The 15,746-nt window shown below is 39.3% G+C and overlaps 1 protein-coding gene across 1 annotated transcript in view; it reads left to right on the top strand.

Moving 5' to 3' along the window:
• Positions 1-15,746, top strand: part of LOC140464758 (uncharacterized) — a 215,700-nt gene that overhangs the window by 83,341 nt on the left and 116,613 nt on the right. The gene's annotated exons all lie outside the window — the stretch shown is intronic.

Here is a 15,746-nt window from a genome sequence, read left to right as displayed (position 1 = left end):
GGAAATTATGTGAGTGATGGAGGGATTTCAAAACAAGGATGAGAATTTTAACTTTGAGGCATTGTTGGTCCATGAGCCAATATAGTTCAGTGAACTGAGCGAAAAGGACTGGCTGCCAATCCAGGTCCCATATCATAATGACGAGGCTGGACAATCACCCAATTTGTTATCCATGCCCCACTGTGAATCATTAGACTCAATAAAAGAGGGGGAAAGTGTAAACGGAATGAAAAACTGACCTATCTCTGCTATTTGTCTGGAAAATAAAAACTCAAAACAATAGCCACTATAATCTACGGCTCTGTGCCTCCATCTATTTGTAGCTGTGCTAACTGTATAAATAGAAAGCCTGTCTACACATCCATTATCAGTTCAGCTGTCTGAAAGTTCTGTTGAAGAAGTTTCACAGTGCTGTGAATTCCAGCATGTAAATGACTTTTTAAAGATAACACATTGATGTAGCTGAACACCAACTATCTTGGAAGCACAGTGGAGCAAACAAGCAGGAGGCAGAAACTTCCACTAGTAAGACATTTTTAATTCGCAGCTGGTAAGAAAATAAAAATGGGCTTACGTTAGTCATGTTCTATTTGTACGATTGGGTTGGTTGGAAGTGCAGCTGTTGTTAAATTAAAAAAAGCCTTGCTTTGAGTAACAGAGCAGTGTCCTAATGGGTATCATTCATCTGTAGCCTGTGCCCTTGAAGATTCACAGCTTTTTCTTTTTAGGCTCTTTGTTTGGATTGATATCATCTTAAAAGGGTAAGCCTGAATTATTGGACGTTACTAGACATTTTTAATAAAAATATGTTATGTTTGGGAAACAGTTTTAATAACTTCATAGCTCAACTATCTTCCAATGATGGGTGGTTATTGGAGTTGGTTCTCATTGCTTTATACACAAAGCTACATTTATCGCAAGTTGTTCTTCTCATGTGGGACAGATGATCTGTCCAATGCCATAGCATTTGATGTGTCAGAGGGTTGGCAGTGACGGAGAAAAATAATTCTACACTTAAAAATGATAAAATGATTAAGATATTTGATCTATTCTAGGAGGGGCTGAAAATCATGAAATATTGCAGAATTCTCTGGAGTACTGTGTGCTATTCTGGTCACCTCATTACAGGAAGAATGTGATAGCACAACGGGAGACACAGAAGAAGTTCACCAGGATGTTACCTGGGACGAAGAAATTAAGCTTTAAGGAGAGACTGGATAGGCTAGAATTGTTTTCTTTTGAGCAGAGAAGACTGAGAGGGAACATTAATTGAGGAGAATAAGATTGAAGGGTATGGACAAGGTGAGTAAGGAGCAGCTGTTCCCCTTGGTTGAGGGGTCACTCACAAGAGGGCATAGTTTTAGAGTAAGGGACAAGAAATTCAGAGGAGATTTGGGAAAAATGCATTTTCTCTCAGCAGGTGGTGGGAATCTGCAATGCATTGCTTGGGAAGGTAGTGGAAGCTGGAAATCTTACAACCCTTAAAAAGAATTTGGAAAAACACTTCGAGTATCATAAAATTCAAGGATAACGGACAAGTGGAGAAATTGGGATGAGTACACCAGGTTATAGTCCAACAGGTTTAATTGGAAGCACACTAGCTTTCGGAGCGATGCTCCTTCATCAGGTGATAGTGGAGGGCTCAATCCTAACACACACAATTTATAGCAAAAAGTTACAGTGTGATGTAACTGAAATTATACATTGAAAAATTGATTGTTAAGCCTTTCATCTGTTAGAATACAGTGATAGTTTTACTTCTTTCATGTGTAAATCACAAAACCTTTTTTTAAAAAAGTTGCATTCTTGGGCTAGCTGTTAACAATGGTGATAGCTAGACAATATGTTGAAGGTGTTGGCCCCCTGTGTTCTCTGTCTATGCCATGATGTTTAGATTGATTCTAATCTAACAAGTGAGATAACGGAGTTTTACATAAATTCATGCAGCTTTTGAGCTCAGAGTTCTACATGAATGCATGCAGTTTTTGAGCAAAGTACTATGTAACCCTGAAAGTACAAATTCACCCCACAAAATATATGTATGCATGTGGGTCTTTGTCTGTGTGTGTGTGTCTGTGTCTGTCTGTCTGTCTGGGTTGGGGGTTGAGAGTGTGAGAATGTGTATGTGTGTAGTGAGTACAGAGCCTCTTAAGTCTGTGACAGGGTGCATGTGAGAGTATGGGTGTCTGTGTGCGCGTCTGTGTGTATGTGTGTGTAGGAGTGCCTGTGTGTGTGAGAGTGTTTGTGTGTGTATAGTGCAATGGTGATCACCTGTAATGTGACATGAACCCAAGGTCCCGGTTGAGGCCCTCCCTATGGGTACCGAACTTAGCTATCAGCCCCTGCTCGGCCACTTTTCTCTGCTGCCTGTCCCGAAGTCCACCTCGGAGGATGGTCACCCGAAGGTCCGAGGCTGAATATCCTGGACCACTGAAGTGTTCCCCAACTGGGAGGGAACCCTCATGTCTGTTGATTGTTGTGCAGTGCCCATTCATCCGCACAACAATTAACAGACCGTCCAGGACATTCAGCCTCGGACCTTCAGGTGACCATCCTCCGAGGTAGACTTCGGGACAGGCAGCAGAGAAAAGTGGCTGAGCAGGGGCTGATAGCTAAGTTTGGTACCCATACAGAGGGCCTCAACCGGGACCTTGGGTTCATGTCACGTTACAGGTGACCACCATTGCACTATACACACAGATACTCCTGCGCGCGCGCGCACACACACACACACACACACACACACACACACACACACACACACAGAGTCACTCACTCACAGGCACTCCTACACACAGATGCGCACACAGGCACAGACACACACACTCCCACACTCTCACATGCACCCCCTCACAGACGTAAGACACTCTGCACTCACTACACACGTACACTTTCTCACCCTCACAACCCCCACCCCAGACAGACACACACACACAAAGACCCACATGCACACATATATTTTGTGGGGTGAATTTGTACTTGCAGGGTTACATTGTACTTTGCTCAAAAATTGCATGCATTTATGTAGAACTCAGCTCAAAAATTGCATAAATTTATGTAAAACTCCGTTATCTCACTTGTTAGATTAGAATCAATCTAGACATCATGGCATAGACAGAGAACACAGGGGGTCAATACCTTCAACATATTGTCTAGCTATCATCATTGTTAACAGCTAACCCAAGAATGCACTTTTTAAAAAAAGTTTTGTGATTTGCACATGAAAGAAGTAAAACTATCACTGTATGCTAAGAGATGAAAGGCTTAACAGACAATCAATTTTTTAATGTATAATTTCAGTTACATCACACTGTAAATTTTTGCTATAAGTTCTGTGTGTTAGGATTGAGCCCTCCATTATCACCTGATGAAGAAGCGTCGCTCTGAAAGCTAGTGTGCTTCCAATTAAACTGTTGGACTATAATCTGGTGTTGTGTAATTTTTAACTTTGTACACCCCAGTCCAACACCGGCATCTCCAAACCTTTCACTGTAGTTATGTTGTTGCAGACTTGATAGGCTGAAGAGCTTTTTCTGTGCTTTATGAATTTATGAATCAATGAATCTCTGAAGCTGCTCACTGTAGTAATCAACAGTGAGGGAAACTGCTGACACATTTTGTATTTTCTTTCAAAGTCAATATTTTTAAAGCTCCTGTTTTTGTTTCAGATCTTCAGCATTCGCAATTCTTTGTTTTATTATGTTTAAAGCTACTGATGAATTATGCTGGTGAATTTCTGCCTTCACACAGGTCAGATTTAGGGAGTTGTAGCAGTGAAGTGCCTGGACATTTGTACTAGGATTTGTCACCCCGTGTTTCCACCTTTTTGAGAGCACAATTATGTCAGTGGATTCCTCCTCACTTGCCACCCCCACTCAGCTTGTTGTGGGACTAATATTAGGGGAAGGCAATTTATTCAGAGTTCTTCTTTGTAAACTTGGATAGTAAACGAGTGCAGGAAGCAAGCATATTCATGGCAGGATTGCATGGTGGTGACACAGAAAATCATATCCCGACAATGCAGAAAGAGGCCATTCAGCCCCTTGAGTCTGTACCAATCCTCTGAAGAGCATCCTACCAAAATCCACTGCCCCCACTATCCCCATAACCCCACATTTAACTCATGGCTAATCCACCACGCCTCTACATCTCTGAACTCTATGCAGCAATTTAGCATTGCTGATCCACTTAACCTCCAGTTCTCTCTGCATTGTGGGAGGAAACCGGAGAACTCAGCAGAAATCCATTCAGACACAGGGAGAACATGCAAACTGCACAAACAGCCACCTGAATCAAACCCTGGTCCCTAAGAGGCAGCAATGCTAACCACTGTGCCACCCTCGAGATTAAAGCAAATGGCAACTGATCTGCAAGGAATTAATTGTTGTTAGTGTATGGGATTTCCAGTAAGGGAGTAGCATTCGCTCAGCTGAGGAACTTGTGTCACCATTGGCTAGCCCAATCAGTGTCTCCTATTACAGGCTCCACATGTATCCATTCCACTGAGCAGGAACCTCCAGGATTGGTATTGGTTTGGTGTCCACCCTTACTATGGACTAACCAAGGTGCCGAGACTTGGAAATGTGAAAGGTTGGATCCTTTAATATGTTAAAAATGACATCATTCGTCCTAGAATTCTTTTCTGAACGAAAATTTATTGATAGTGAAACAAGTTGTTGGATTTTCCCCCTAATTTCAAGCAACGCTATGGAAGCACTCACTGCTTGATAAATGATGAATCTATCCTGTTAAGGAACAAAACAAAATTCAGCAAATCTACACATGTAAGTCATCATCTTAACAAAAGATTTTAGGTGGGATCTATTGCCAGGATCTAAACGCTGGGTAGAGAAGCTCCTTCCTTGGATCTACTAATTGGAAGGTGAACATGTCTGGAATGCTTTCATCAAGAAACAGCTAATGGGTTTAATCACCTGTTAAGTGTGGACTGTATATGTTGAAAAGGTGCAAAGCCTGATACAGCAAAATAATCCTAGTTTTCTGAGGCAAAGAGAAAGGTTGAGCCAGACATGGCTGCAAAGCAATAGAATGTGAATGTGAGAATAACAGCAGAGAAATAGCTAACATTTAACCATGAAAAGTTTGATGCATTGTCCTACGCTTCACATTATATGAATTCTGTTTATAGCCATTTTGTTATCATATTTGGGGAATTGTCTGTATTCACTGACCTTGTACACAACCATGGCTTGATGCTTGGATACAAAATCAGAAGTAGCCTAGAAACTCCATTATGTAATTATTAGGTTTAATCTTGCAGAGGTCCATTTCAAGATCCCTAGCCAACTTTTGGCTGTTTAAAAGTATACCAAATATTTGACATAAATGCACCAATTTTCACCTTCATTTGGGGTGAGTTAATATATGTTATGAGCTGATTCTTGACATAGTCCAACACAGAAAAAAATTCAACTGTTTACAATTTGCACTGTGGCGATAATGAGCGCTAATACATTCTATTTAAGTTACTTTATTTGACGTGTTCTCAGCATTATTTTTAAAGAAGTGTTTGTAAAGTTCCATAGTGATTATTCTTGCTCACCCTCACTTTCTCTAACCCCTGGTCCCACCCCCACACTCCCATTCTACAGACACCAAGTTGTATCAAATGCCTTTGAATCATTTGAGAATAGCTTCTCAATGCTAAGTTTAGAATGAGATAGCTGAATAAAATATTTTACTGTCCTCCCTGAATCTTTGACATTTGAATATTGCATTTTAAGAATAGTTGTTAAACACTTGTAATGCTTTTTAATTACTTTCATAGTCAAAGAGCTGTTAAATATTTTGTTGGACCTTTAAGAGATTCTGCAGAGCAGATTTGCATACATAAGGTTGAAATTTGGCTGGTTATAGTGTACCAGTTTTCATGATGTGAAGCTACCAATGTTATTACGTAGAGATGATTTTAAAGTTGAATGTAAGTGCTAGGGTTTCAGGCCCTGGTGACATTCATCTGAAGATGTTCATATAAATGGAGGCTGTGCAATGCAAGCTATTTAAAGTCTGATTAGGGGCTGGGATTATTCCCGTGCATTAAAGATATCCAATGCTGATATCTAAAATGTTCAATTCATGACATTGAATCAAGACTTTTATCTTTCGATCCTTTTCCAAATATGCCCATCTCACTGGCCCTAATTTTCTAAAATAAACAAGCTGGCCATTGTTCCAAAATACAGTCCAACACATTTATGTGCAGGCACATATAAGTGGAGGGACAGGGGCCAGAAAGAGAATACTTTTCTCTAGTTTCTCCCACCCAGGCCTTCTCTAAGCTCACTTTGTCCAAATTCACTTTCCTGCAGCGTTACTCTGATTAAACTACGACCATCAAACCTCCCTCCTGAACTGCCATATAACTAATATTATTGATTGCTTTCTCACTTCGAGCACTGTCTCCCTGTTCAAGTTCAAATGAACCCATCACCCATTATTCATCAAAAAATCAACCATCGATTCTTTCTGTTCTTGCAAGCTACCAGCTCATCTCCTCTTGCCTCTCCAGAATCCTTGAATACGCTATCATCTTCTAATCTATACTCATTGTTTCTCAGAACTGCATATTTGATTCCCTTCAATCAGGTTCTGACACCCTTCCCTCCCTCAATTGTCCTGAAACCAATTTTACTAAAATCAGAGAACATCCTACATGATATCAGGTGTTTCAAAATTACTTCATTGAGAATACAGCACTTTGGAAAGTTCAGGTTGTACTCCAGAGATTATTTCACAACAATCTCAATTGATAATTCATTGTTCACAGGCTGCTACACTGTTGTAGGTGCCATCTTTTGGATGAGATGTTAAACATACGATGTCTGTTCTCTCACGCGAATCCAGTTGTAAAATTATGTAGATTCTAGACTCCCTCAAGCAATGTACCTTTAAAACAATGTATAATGCTCCTGTATGAAGGTACTTGCTTTCAGTCACTCCATGCTCAGTGAAATGGAGTCATTTGTATAGTCTGTTCAATGTTATGTGTAATGTAACACTAATTGTTTAGGTTCAGTGCTTATTGACTATGTATAAGTCTGACCTATCATAACTGTGCAAAAGTTGGCATCGTTCATAAACTTCAAGACATCTGTTTCAGCAAGAACCCAAGCTCTGTGATATATGTTATGTGAGTTAATATAAAAGGAAGCAGTCAGACCATATTATGAAGGCAATGGTGTTTGATCCAAAGTGCTACATCAGACATGGGAGATCCACAGCCACTACTTCAAAGAGATGGGGAAGTAGCCCTGGTGACTTGGCCAAAACTTATCCCTCAGTTTAAAAAAAGAGCTCGGGTTATCTAGTCATTATAATGTTGTAGTTTGTTTGAGCTTGCTGTCTACAAATTAGCTGAGCCAACTCCTAAATTATAATAGTGACCATTCAAAAATACTGTTTTGTTAAAAAGCTGTTCAACATGTATTGAGGTTGCAAAACTTCTATATCAATTTAAGTCTTTTTCTTTCTTAGCTGTTACTTTTTCAGTTGGTCATGCATAAAATGTCCCTTCCAAATGTATGCTGACTATTTCTACGTTTGGTTCGTAGATGTTTTTCTATTCCATTTCTTTGTAAAAATTTCCTTCTGATGATCCATAAACTAATTAGTCCAGGTTCCCTACATTTGTGTTCTCTCTCTTTAAATATAGAAAGTACATTAGCTGTCAGTCAGTCTTTTGGCATTATTCCCTTGCCTAATGAATTTATACTACATATGTAAATAGTGGTCTGATATCTCTTTGTTTGCTTTTTTTTATGTGAGTCAGCACGACTTATCCAGACCAGGGATTTCACATTTTCAAATGTTCGACAATTTATAAATTATGGCTCCACTTTCTGTCTTAAATGTCTCAAATTCTTATATTTCTTATCATAATTTCAGATCAGTTCTACTGAGGCAAAGTATTTATAAAATACTTCTGCCTCTTCATCGCCATTTATCTTGTATTTTGATTGCCTATAAATAATATGCGGCTATAAATTAGTATTTAGAAAGTTGAAATTGGCAACAAAGTATAAGATTGATTTTTCTACTTGATGCTGTCTAAATGATATCTAGCATTTGTTTGTTGGAAGTCGTTATTAAAGACCTGCAATAAAAATTCATTTTACTTCAACTGAAGAGAGCCAGGAGAAAATTGCTTTTCACTCTTTATCGTGCTGTTACTTTGATACAGTGGTGACACTGTTTTCTTCACCACATTTGTCTAATTTTGCACACCTACGCCGTAACTTTTTTGTGCTTTTAGTTGGCAACAAAACCTCTAATTAGAATTGTCTCACTTAATACTTCTCTTCTAAACTTTAAGGTTTCCTCAACCTATCTTTTTCATTGTGATGTCTGGAACATCCTGTGTTCCTCTCACTCTCCCCGCCCCCGCCTCTAACTAACTCTAGTCCACCTTATTTTTGTTTGAGTCTGACACTGAAATATGAATTATAGACATTGTGTCGACACAAGTCATTGCAGTTAACAAGTCATTTTGGTAGCTCCAATTTCCTTCCAATGAGGGAAGAATCTAGCTAACAAGAAGCATATCAGCCCCCACCTTCCAGTTCATCTGCTGAGTGATGAGGTCAAGTTTCAACGTTTAGATGCCTGGACCATGTAGTTTCTCTTTGGAGGCTGTTACTTCTGTTTCTGTTGCCATGTTTGATTTAATAGGACGATGAATCTCATTCTTGTATCAACTTTGAAATGAATGAGGTACTTTTTGCAAAGTTTGTGAAGGTTTGTAGATCAGGTTGAGGTTTAGGGTGTAGGTTTGCTCGCTGAGCTGTAGATTTGATATCCAGACGTTTCATTACCTGGCTAGGTAACATCATCAGTGGCGACCTCCAAGTGAAGCGAAGCTGTTGTCTCCTGCTTTCTACTTATATCTTTCTTCTGGATGGGGTTCCTGGGGTTTGTGGTGATGTCATTTCCTGTTCGTTTTCTGAGGGGTTGATAGATGGCATCTCGATCTATGTGTTTGTTTATGGAGTTGTGGTTGGAGTGCCAGGCCTCTAGGAATTCTCTAGGTAAAAACAATGACTGCAGATGCTGAAAACCAAATACTGGATTAGTGGTGCTGGAAGAGCACAGCAGTTCAGGCAGCATCCAACGAGCAGCGAAATTGACGTTTCGGGCAAAAGCCCTTCATCAGGAATAAAGGCAGTGAGCCTGAAGCGTGGAGAGATAAACTAGAGGACAGTTTATCTCTCCACGCTTCAGGCTCACTGCCTTTATTCCTGATGAAGGGCTTTTGCCCGAAACGTCGATTTCGCTACTCGTTGGATGCTGCCTGAACTGCTGTGCTCTTCCAGCACCACTAATCCAGTATCTAGGAATTCTCTGGCATGTCTTTGCTTAGCCTGTCCCAAGATAGATGTGTTGTCCCTGTCGAAATGGTGGTTTTTTTCATCTGTGTGAAGGGCTACGAGGGAGAGAGGATTGTGTCTTTTTTTTTGTGGCTAGCTGGTCAACAGCTAGCCACAAAAAGACACGACCCTCTCTCCCTCGTAGCCCTACACACAGATAAAAAAACCACCATTACGACTGGGACAACACACATCTATCCTGGGACAGGCTAGGCAAAGACATGCCAGAGAATTCCTAGAGGCCTGGCACTCCAACCACAACTCCATAAACATACACATAGATCTAGATGGCATCTATCAACCCCTCAAAAAACGAATAGGAAATGACATCACCACAAACCCCAGGAGCCCCATCCAGGAGAAAGATATAACTAGAAAGCAGGAGACAACAGCTTCGTTTCACTTGGAGGTCGCCACTGATGATGTTACCTAGCCAGGTAATGAAACGTCTGGATATCAAACCTATAGTTCAGCGAGCAAACTACACCTTACACCCTGAATGAGGTACATTTACATAAACAGGTCTATGAAACTTCAGTTGGTTAAATTACCAAATCATCTGGGAATGTCTTGGCTATCTTTTTGAATGGTTGTGGTTCAATTGCATTAACATATGTATATCAGTAAGCATTTCACTTTCTGCTGCTCTGAAAGTGTGTCCTACTTCTGCACATCTGAATGTGACCTATAATCTTACGAAAATAAGTGTTCTTTGATCATAGCTTCTCACTGCTTGTGCTTATGAGGCTTATTGTTCCAAATGTCTAAAGTTCTTAGGCCTAGATGTTTACCACATCAGAGAGTATCTTTGCCATGGCCCAAATGCTGGTAGAAGTCGGGAATCCCAAATTCTGCCACAACCCACCTCTTGTTTTCACAGGAGAATGATTGGAGGTGGAGCATTAATCGTGTATGTGTGGTTCCCAGAAGCAGCTGGCTAATTAGGTGTTCAAGGTGTTATGGAGACCCTGGAGTGTTGATCCTGAATGTGGAGCTTAGATCAGATAAGTTGATGTCTGTTCTCAGTGAATTTCTTTCGAATAAACTGGGATACCCTTTTGGGGAAGCTGAGGTATTTCTTTGAATCTTGTCCTGGATTACCTTCAAGGGAAGTTAACTGCTGTTTGGTAGAGGTAAGGCACCCTTTGGAATTGTGAAAGGTTAGCAAGCTTATACATGATTTGTTTTAATTAATTCATAGGATGTGGGCATCACTGGCTAATGTTTATTATCCATCCCAAATTTCCCTGGGAAAGGTGGTGATGAGCTGCCTCCTGAGCTGTTGCAACCCATGTAGTGTTGGGATACCCACATCAAATTAATAATGACCAAAAAGAAGATTAGGTACCTTGGAGAAATTAATTCAAATCTAACCATCTATCTTTGATGCTCAGTGGCATTATACTTGCTGAATCTCCCACTATCAACATCCTGCAGTTTACAATTGACCAGAAAATGAACTAGGTTGGCTCTGTAAATAATGTGTCTACTATAGCAGGGTCAGAAGCTAGGAATTTTACGGTGAGTAACTTATGTTCTGTTTCTTATCCTATGCGCCATCTACAAGGCACAATGTCAGTAATGTTCTGAACTTCATTCCAGGTTTCTGAAACAGCAACAGTGAAAAAAAACAGTGATATAATACAAATCAGGATAATGTATAAATTAGAAAGGAATTTGCAGGTGATTCTGCTCCCATGCATCTACTAGCCTGATCCTTCCAGGTGGTAGACCTTCAGGTTTAGTAGGAGCTGGTGATAGAGTCTTAGGTGCGCTACTGCAGTGGTGTATATCTTGTAGATGGCATTCAGTGATCCCACTGTTGGTAGTGGAGGAAGTAAATGCTGAAGATCGTGGTAGAGTGCCAAAAAGGGAGATTTGTTTGATTTGTACAGTATTGATTTTCTTGAGTATTGCTGGAACTGCATACAACCAGGCAAGTGGGGGGGAGTATTCCATCACATTCCTGACTTGTGCCTTATGTTGGTGCGTAGGTTGGGAAGCACGAGATGAGTTACTCACCATAAAACTCCTAGCTTCTGAACTGCTATAGTAGACACATTATTTCTTGGGTTGATCCAGATCATTTTCTGGTCAATTGTAAACTTCAGAATGTTGATAGTGAAAGATTCAGAAGTGTGATGTCATTGAGCATCAAAGGTAGATGGTTAGATTTGAATTGATTTCTCTAAGGTGCATCTTCTTTTTGGCCTTTATTACAATGTTGGAACTTTTTATCCTGCTATGTCTTTTTAATGTGATTATTTGTTCTTTCTTCAAAGTTGCTTTAAAATTCTGCAGTCTCTAAATGTTACTTTGTTCTTGGTTTTAAATCTTTTAAACTTTTAGTAATTCAATGCTGTTTAATCTGTTTCATTGGAAGACTTTTACTTCTTTAAATAACAATGCTCTAAGTTCTGTATTGTAACACTGTTGTATCTCTGTACTGTTTATAAGAGGTCTTCCCATCTTTTAACCAAGATTCTCCCATCTTCTTCAATAACAAGTGCACTATAGTGCAAAGCACCGTTGAGGTAGAAGGAGAAAAGAGAAAGGTGGTAGTTGTGAGAATAGCTTTAAGGCAATAGATCCTGACGTCTTCAGCAGAGGCAAGAGTTCAAAGGCTGTTTACCTACCTGAAGACATGGTTCAGGATATTTCTTTTGAGGCTGGAAGGAATTCATAATTTGAGGGAAGGTGTTACAGACCAGACCAGACCCCACAAAGTATATTATGGAGAAACCATAAACCCATCTATAGTTTTTAAAAAGGCAAGTATAAGGCCTTGCATTCTAAATATGATTAAGTTGGTCCATCTCTAAGCTTTAATCAAAACACACTTTATTAGTTGTTGAGAGTGTGGTGCTGGAAAAGCACAGCAGGTCAGGCAGCATCATCAGGAAGGGCTTATGCTGAAGCATCAATTCTCCTGCTTCTCAGATGCTGCCTGATCTGCTGTGCTTTTCCAGCACCACACTCTCGACTCTGATCTCCAGCATCTGCAGTCCTCGCTTTCTCCATGCTTTATTCTTACAATACAGTTAAAATACTACAGAAGGAATTGGCATAACTTTAATCTATTGAAATACTGAACAAAACAATGTATTATTTAACCATTAATCATCATCTATTCCAATTTAGGCAGCATCCTATAAACACACTGTTGAGAAAAGCAATTCATAGTTACGATTCTCATGTGTTTTCTATCTTCAGTCAAGTAGAAAGAAACACCAAAAGAAACAATCTTCTCCTTTTGATTTTTAAGAGGAAGCCTGTCATCTAAAACTTCACTCTAGCAGCAGAGAACGCAAGCTTTTAGCTCCAGCAGCCAGCAGAAACCACCTCAACTAACTGAAAGCAAAACCAAAACCTTCCTGGGTCTATGTGAGCCTTGACCGCACCCAGTTGTGTTTCTATTAAAAAAAAACCCAGGGAGAACTCCAAGCTGTTTACCAACTGTCCATCTAAAGGGGACATTTTGGTACTCCTGTCACAACACCCTTCTGCAAGAGAAACAGGACAGATCACATCTCTTAAAGGCACAGCATGATCGCAAATAATCTAATTATCATGGTTAACTTACGTAACAATGATCAGTGAATGTATCAATATAGGGTTGAGTAGCGATAAAGTTGCAATAGATTATGTTGTGGAATCAGTATGGGTGGAAATAGGAAATCGTTGGGGAAAGAATTCGTGGGTGGATTCTTCTATAAGTCCCCAAAGAGTTGCTTCATTCTGGGTCAGAATATAGATCAGAAAATAATGGAGGCATATAAGAAGGACACGGTGATTGTCATGGGTGATATTAATCTGCGTATTGCCTGGACAATCGGATGGATAAATGTGACATCAGAGATGAATTTCTAGAGTGTATAAGGAATTATTTATTAGAACAGTATGTTGAAGAACTTACCATACAACAGGCTATTTTAGCTCCAGTAATGTGTAATAAGATAGAATTAATTAAATATCTCATCATTAAAGATCCTCGAAAGACTAGCAATTAAAATAAGGTACAATTTCAAATTCAGTTTGAGAGATAGCAGTCTAAATCTCAAATTAGTGTCCTCAACTTAAATACGGGCAATTGCAGAGATATAAAAAAACGTTTTCTAAAGCCGGCTCTGATTTTTCAAGTCCTCATGAAACATGCTGTAAAATTTCCTCAGCACCTGTTTATTTATGCATGAGACAAACTGGACTATTTTCTGTAAATTGAACATAAGAACTAGGAGCAGGAGTAGGCAATTTTGCCCCTTGAGTCCGCTCTGCCTTTTAATGCAATTGTGGCTGATCTCATCTTTGCTTCAACTCCACTTTCCTGCCCACTGTCCATAACCTTTCAATTCATTACTAATTAAAAATCTGACCATCTCCTGTTGAAATTTACTCAATCAGATGTAAGGAAAATCTTTTTCGCCCAGAGGGTAGTTGGGAATTTGGAACTTACTGCTTATAAGGGTAGTAGAGCCAGAAGCCCCAATAACATTCAAGAAGTATTTAGATGTGTACTTGCAATGCCAAGGCATACAAGGATATTGGCCAAGTGCTGGAAAATGAGATCAAAACAGTTAGATGGTTGCTTTTGACTGGTACAGATGACTTGGGCCAAAGGACCTCTCTTGTGTTGTAAATCTCTGACATTATGATAATAAAATTTCACCTCTGTCAACTTATAGCTCAGTTTGATCTAATGTCAGCAGAGAAGATTCTAAATAATTGGCATGCTTCAGTTCTGAGACACAAAACAGTTTGGATTACTTAGATATAGCTGTTCAAATGCAGAGGCTTTAAGCAGTATGATGACTGATGTTTTGTGTTAAATTGTGTGCTTGAGAAGCATAATGTTCCATTGAGTTATGGTATGGTGGGATTGGGAAAGAATCTGACAAGAATGTAAAGGATGTTTAAGTGCATTCATCATTATTTGTATGCGAACGCTCCAGCAATCTATGGCAAAGAAGAAGAGCATCGTGTATTGAGAGTGCTCTTTTTAGTTTTTTGCAATAGAAGCTCAGCATGAACCTCTGAGTTTCAAAAAGTTGCAGTACTTGCCACTATTAAATTGTATTAAACGTAACACAGAAAGTTGCTTCTGATACACAATGGCTTAAGCACCCTTTTCCTGCAATTATTGTTCTAGCAAGGGAACAATTAAATCTGCCCTTACTAACAGTAAATACTCTTGAATATTTTTAATAGATGCTTTTAGTCTCTAGCTCCTTTCTTTCTGTATCTAATTTGATTCAAACTTGCCCTGTTTAGTTTTCCAACATTCATCTTTCTCTGTTTTTGTCTTTCAATCCCTTTAGTTAAGGAGTTATACCATTGATGGCATTGTTCATTGAGGTCCCAGATGCATGTTGAATTGTCACTGCCAGAAATTGATGATGCAAACTGTTTATGGAATGAAAAGTGAGGAGGGAAAACTAAGTTCAATTTATGACATGAAGAAATGCACTACCCTGGCAAGATCTGAGCTAATATCTCAGCCTCCATTGTGCTTCTGGAGAGGGACATGAAATAACAGTAGTGACCATTAAGCAACAAACTTTAGCTTTCCTGAAGAGAGGATGTGTTGGCATTACTTGGAAAATGAGGTAGAAAAATGATAATTATTAAACAATAACAGCCAAGTTGTCATTGTTTTTAAAATAAACTGTCCTAGTCAGTGTTAATCATTGCCTAAATTAAACCTGGCATTCTGTGGTCATCTGCGCAATGATGTATAATATGGAGGTTAGTGTGTTGAGGAACGCTTTACAAGCAAATTGTTAGGCCAGGTAGATTTGACCGGGGGCATGAATATTAATTATGTAAAAGTATAATTTTGATAACTTCAAAACTTTATTTTATATGACATGCTTCTTAAGTATACGTATGTCTCTATGCATTTGCATAGACTAAAACCAGGGGGCATATTCTCAGGTTAAGTGGTAAAGACGGAATAAATTTCTCATATGAGTCGGGTGGTGAATCATTGTAGTCTCTACCCCAGAGGGTTTTGAAAGTTCAGTAATTGAAAATGTTCAAGACAGAAATTATAAATTTCTGGAATTTAGTATCATGAAGGAATATGCAGTTAGTGCAGAAAAATTATATTGAGTTAGATAATCAGCCATTAGCTATTGAATAGTGGAGCAGGCTTGATAGGTTTAATGGCCTACTCATGTTCCTATATTCCTAAACACGCCTATGACAGGGCATTATGATCAGTGACTATGTTGTTTAGTTGCTTTTCAAAAGAAATGCAGTAGTTTCATTAAAGATCTTGCCATTGAGCCAGACAGCTTGGATGCCTGAATCTTTTCCCTGGCATGGTTCCCACCTCTCTCCTGTGAAATGTGATCTCTGTCAGTT

This window comes from Chiloscyllium punctatum, chromosome 3 (assembly GCF_047496795.1).
Source record: "Chiloscyllium punctatum isolate Juve2018m chromosome 3, sChiPun1.3, whole genome shotgun sequence".
NCBI lineage: Eukaryota > Metazoa > Chordata > Chondrichthyes > Orectolobiformes > Hemiscylliidae > Chiloscyllium > Chiloscyllium punctatum.
This window is presented reverse-complemented; position numbering and strand designations above follow the sequence as displayed.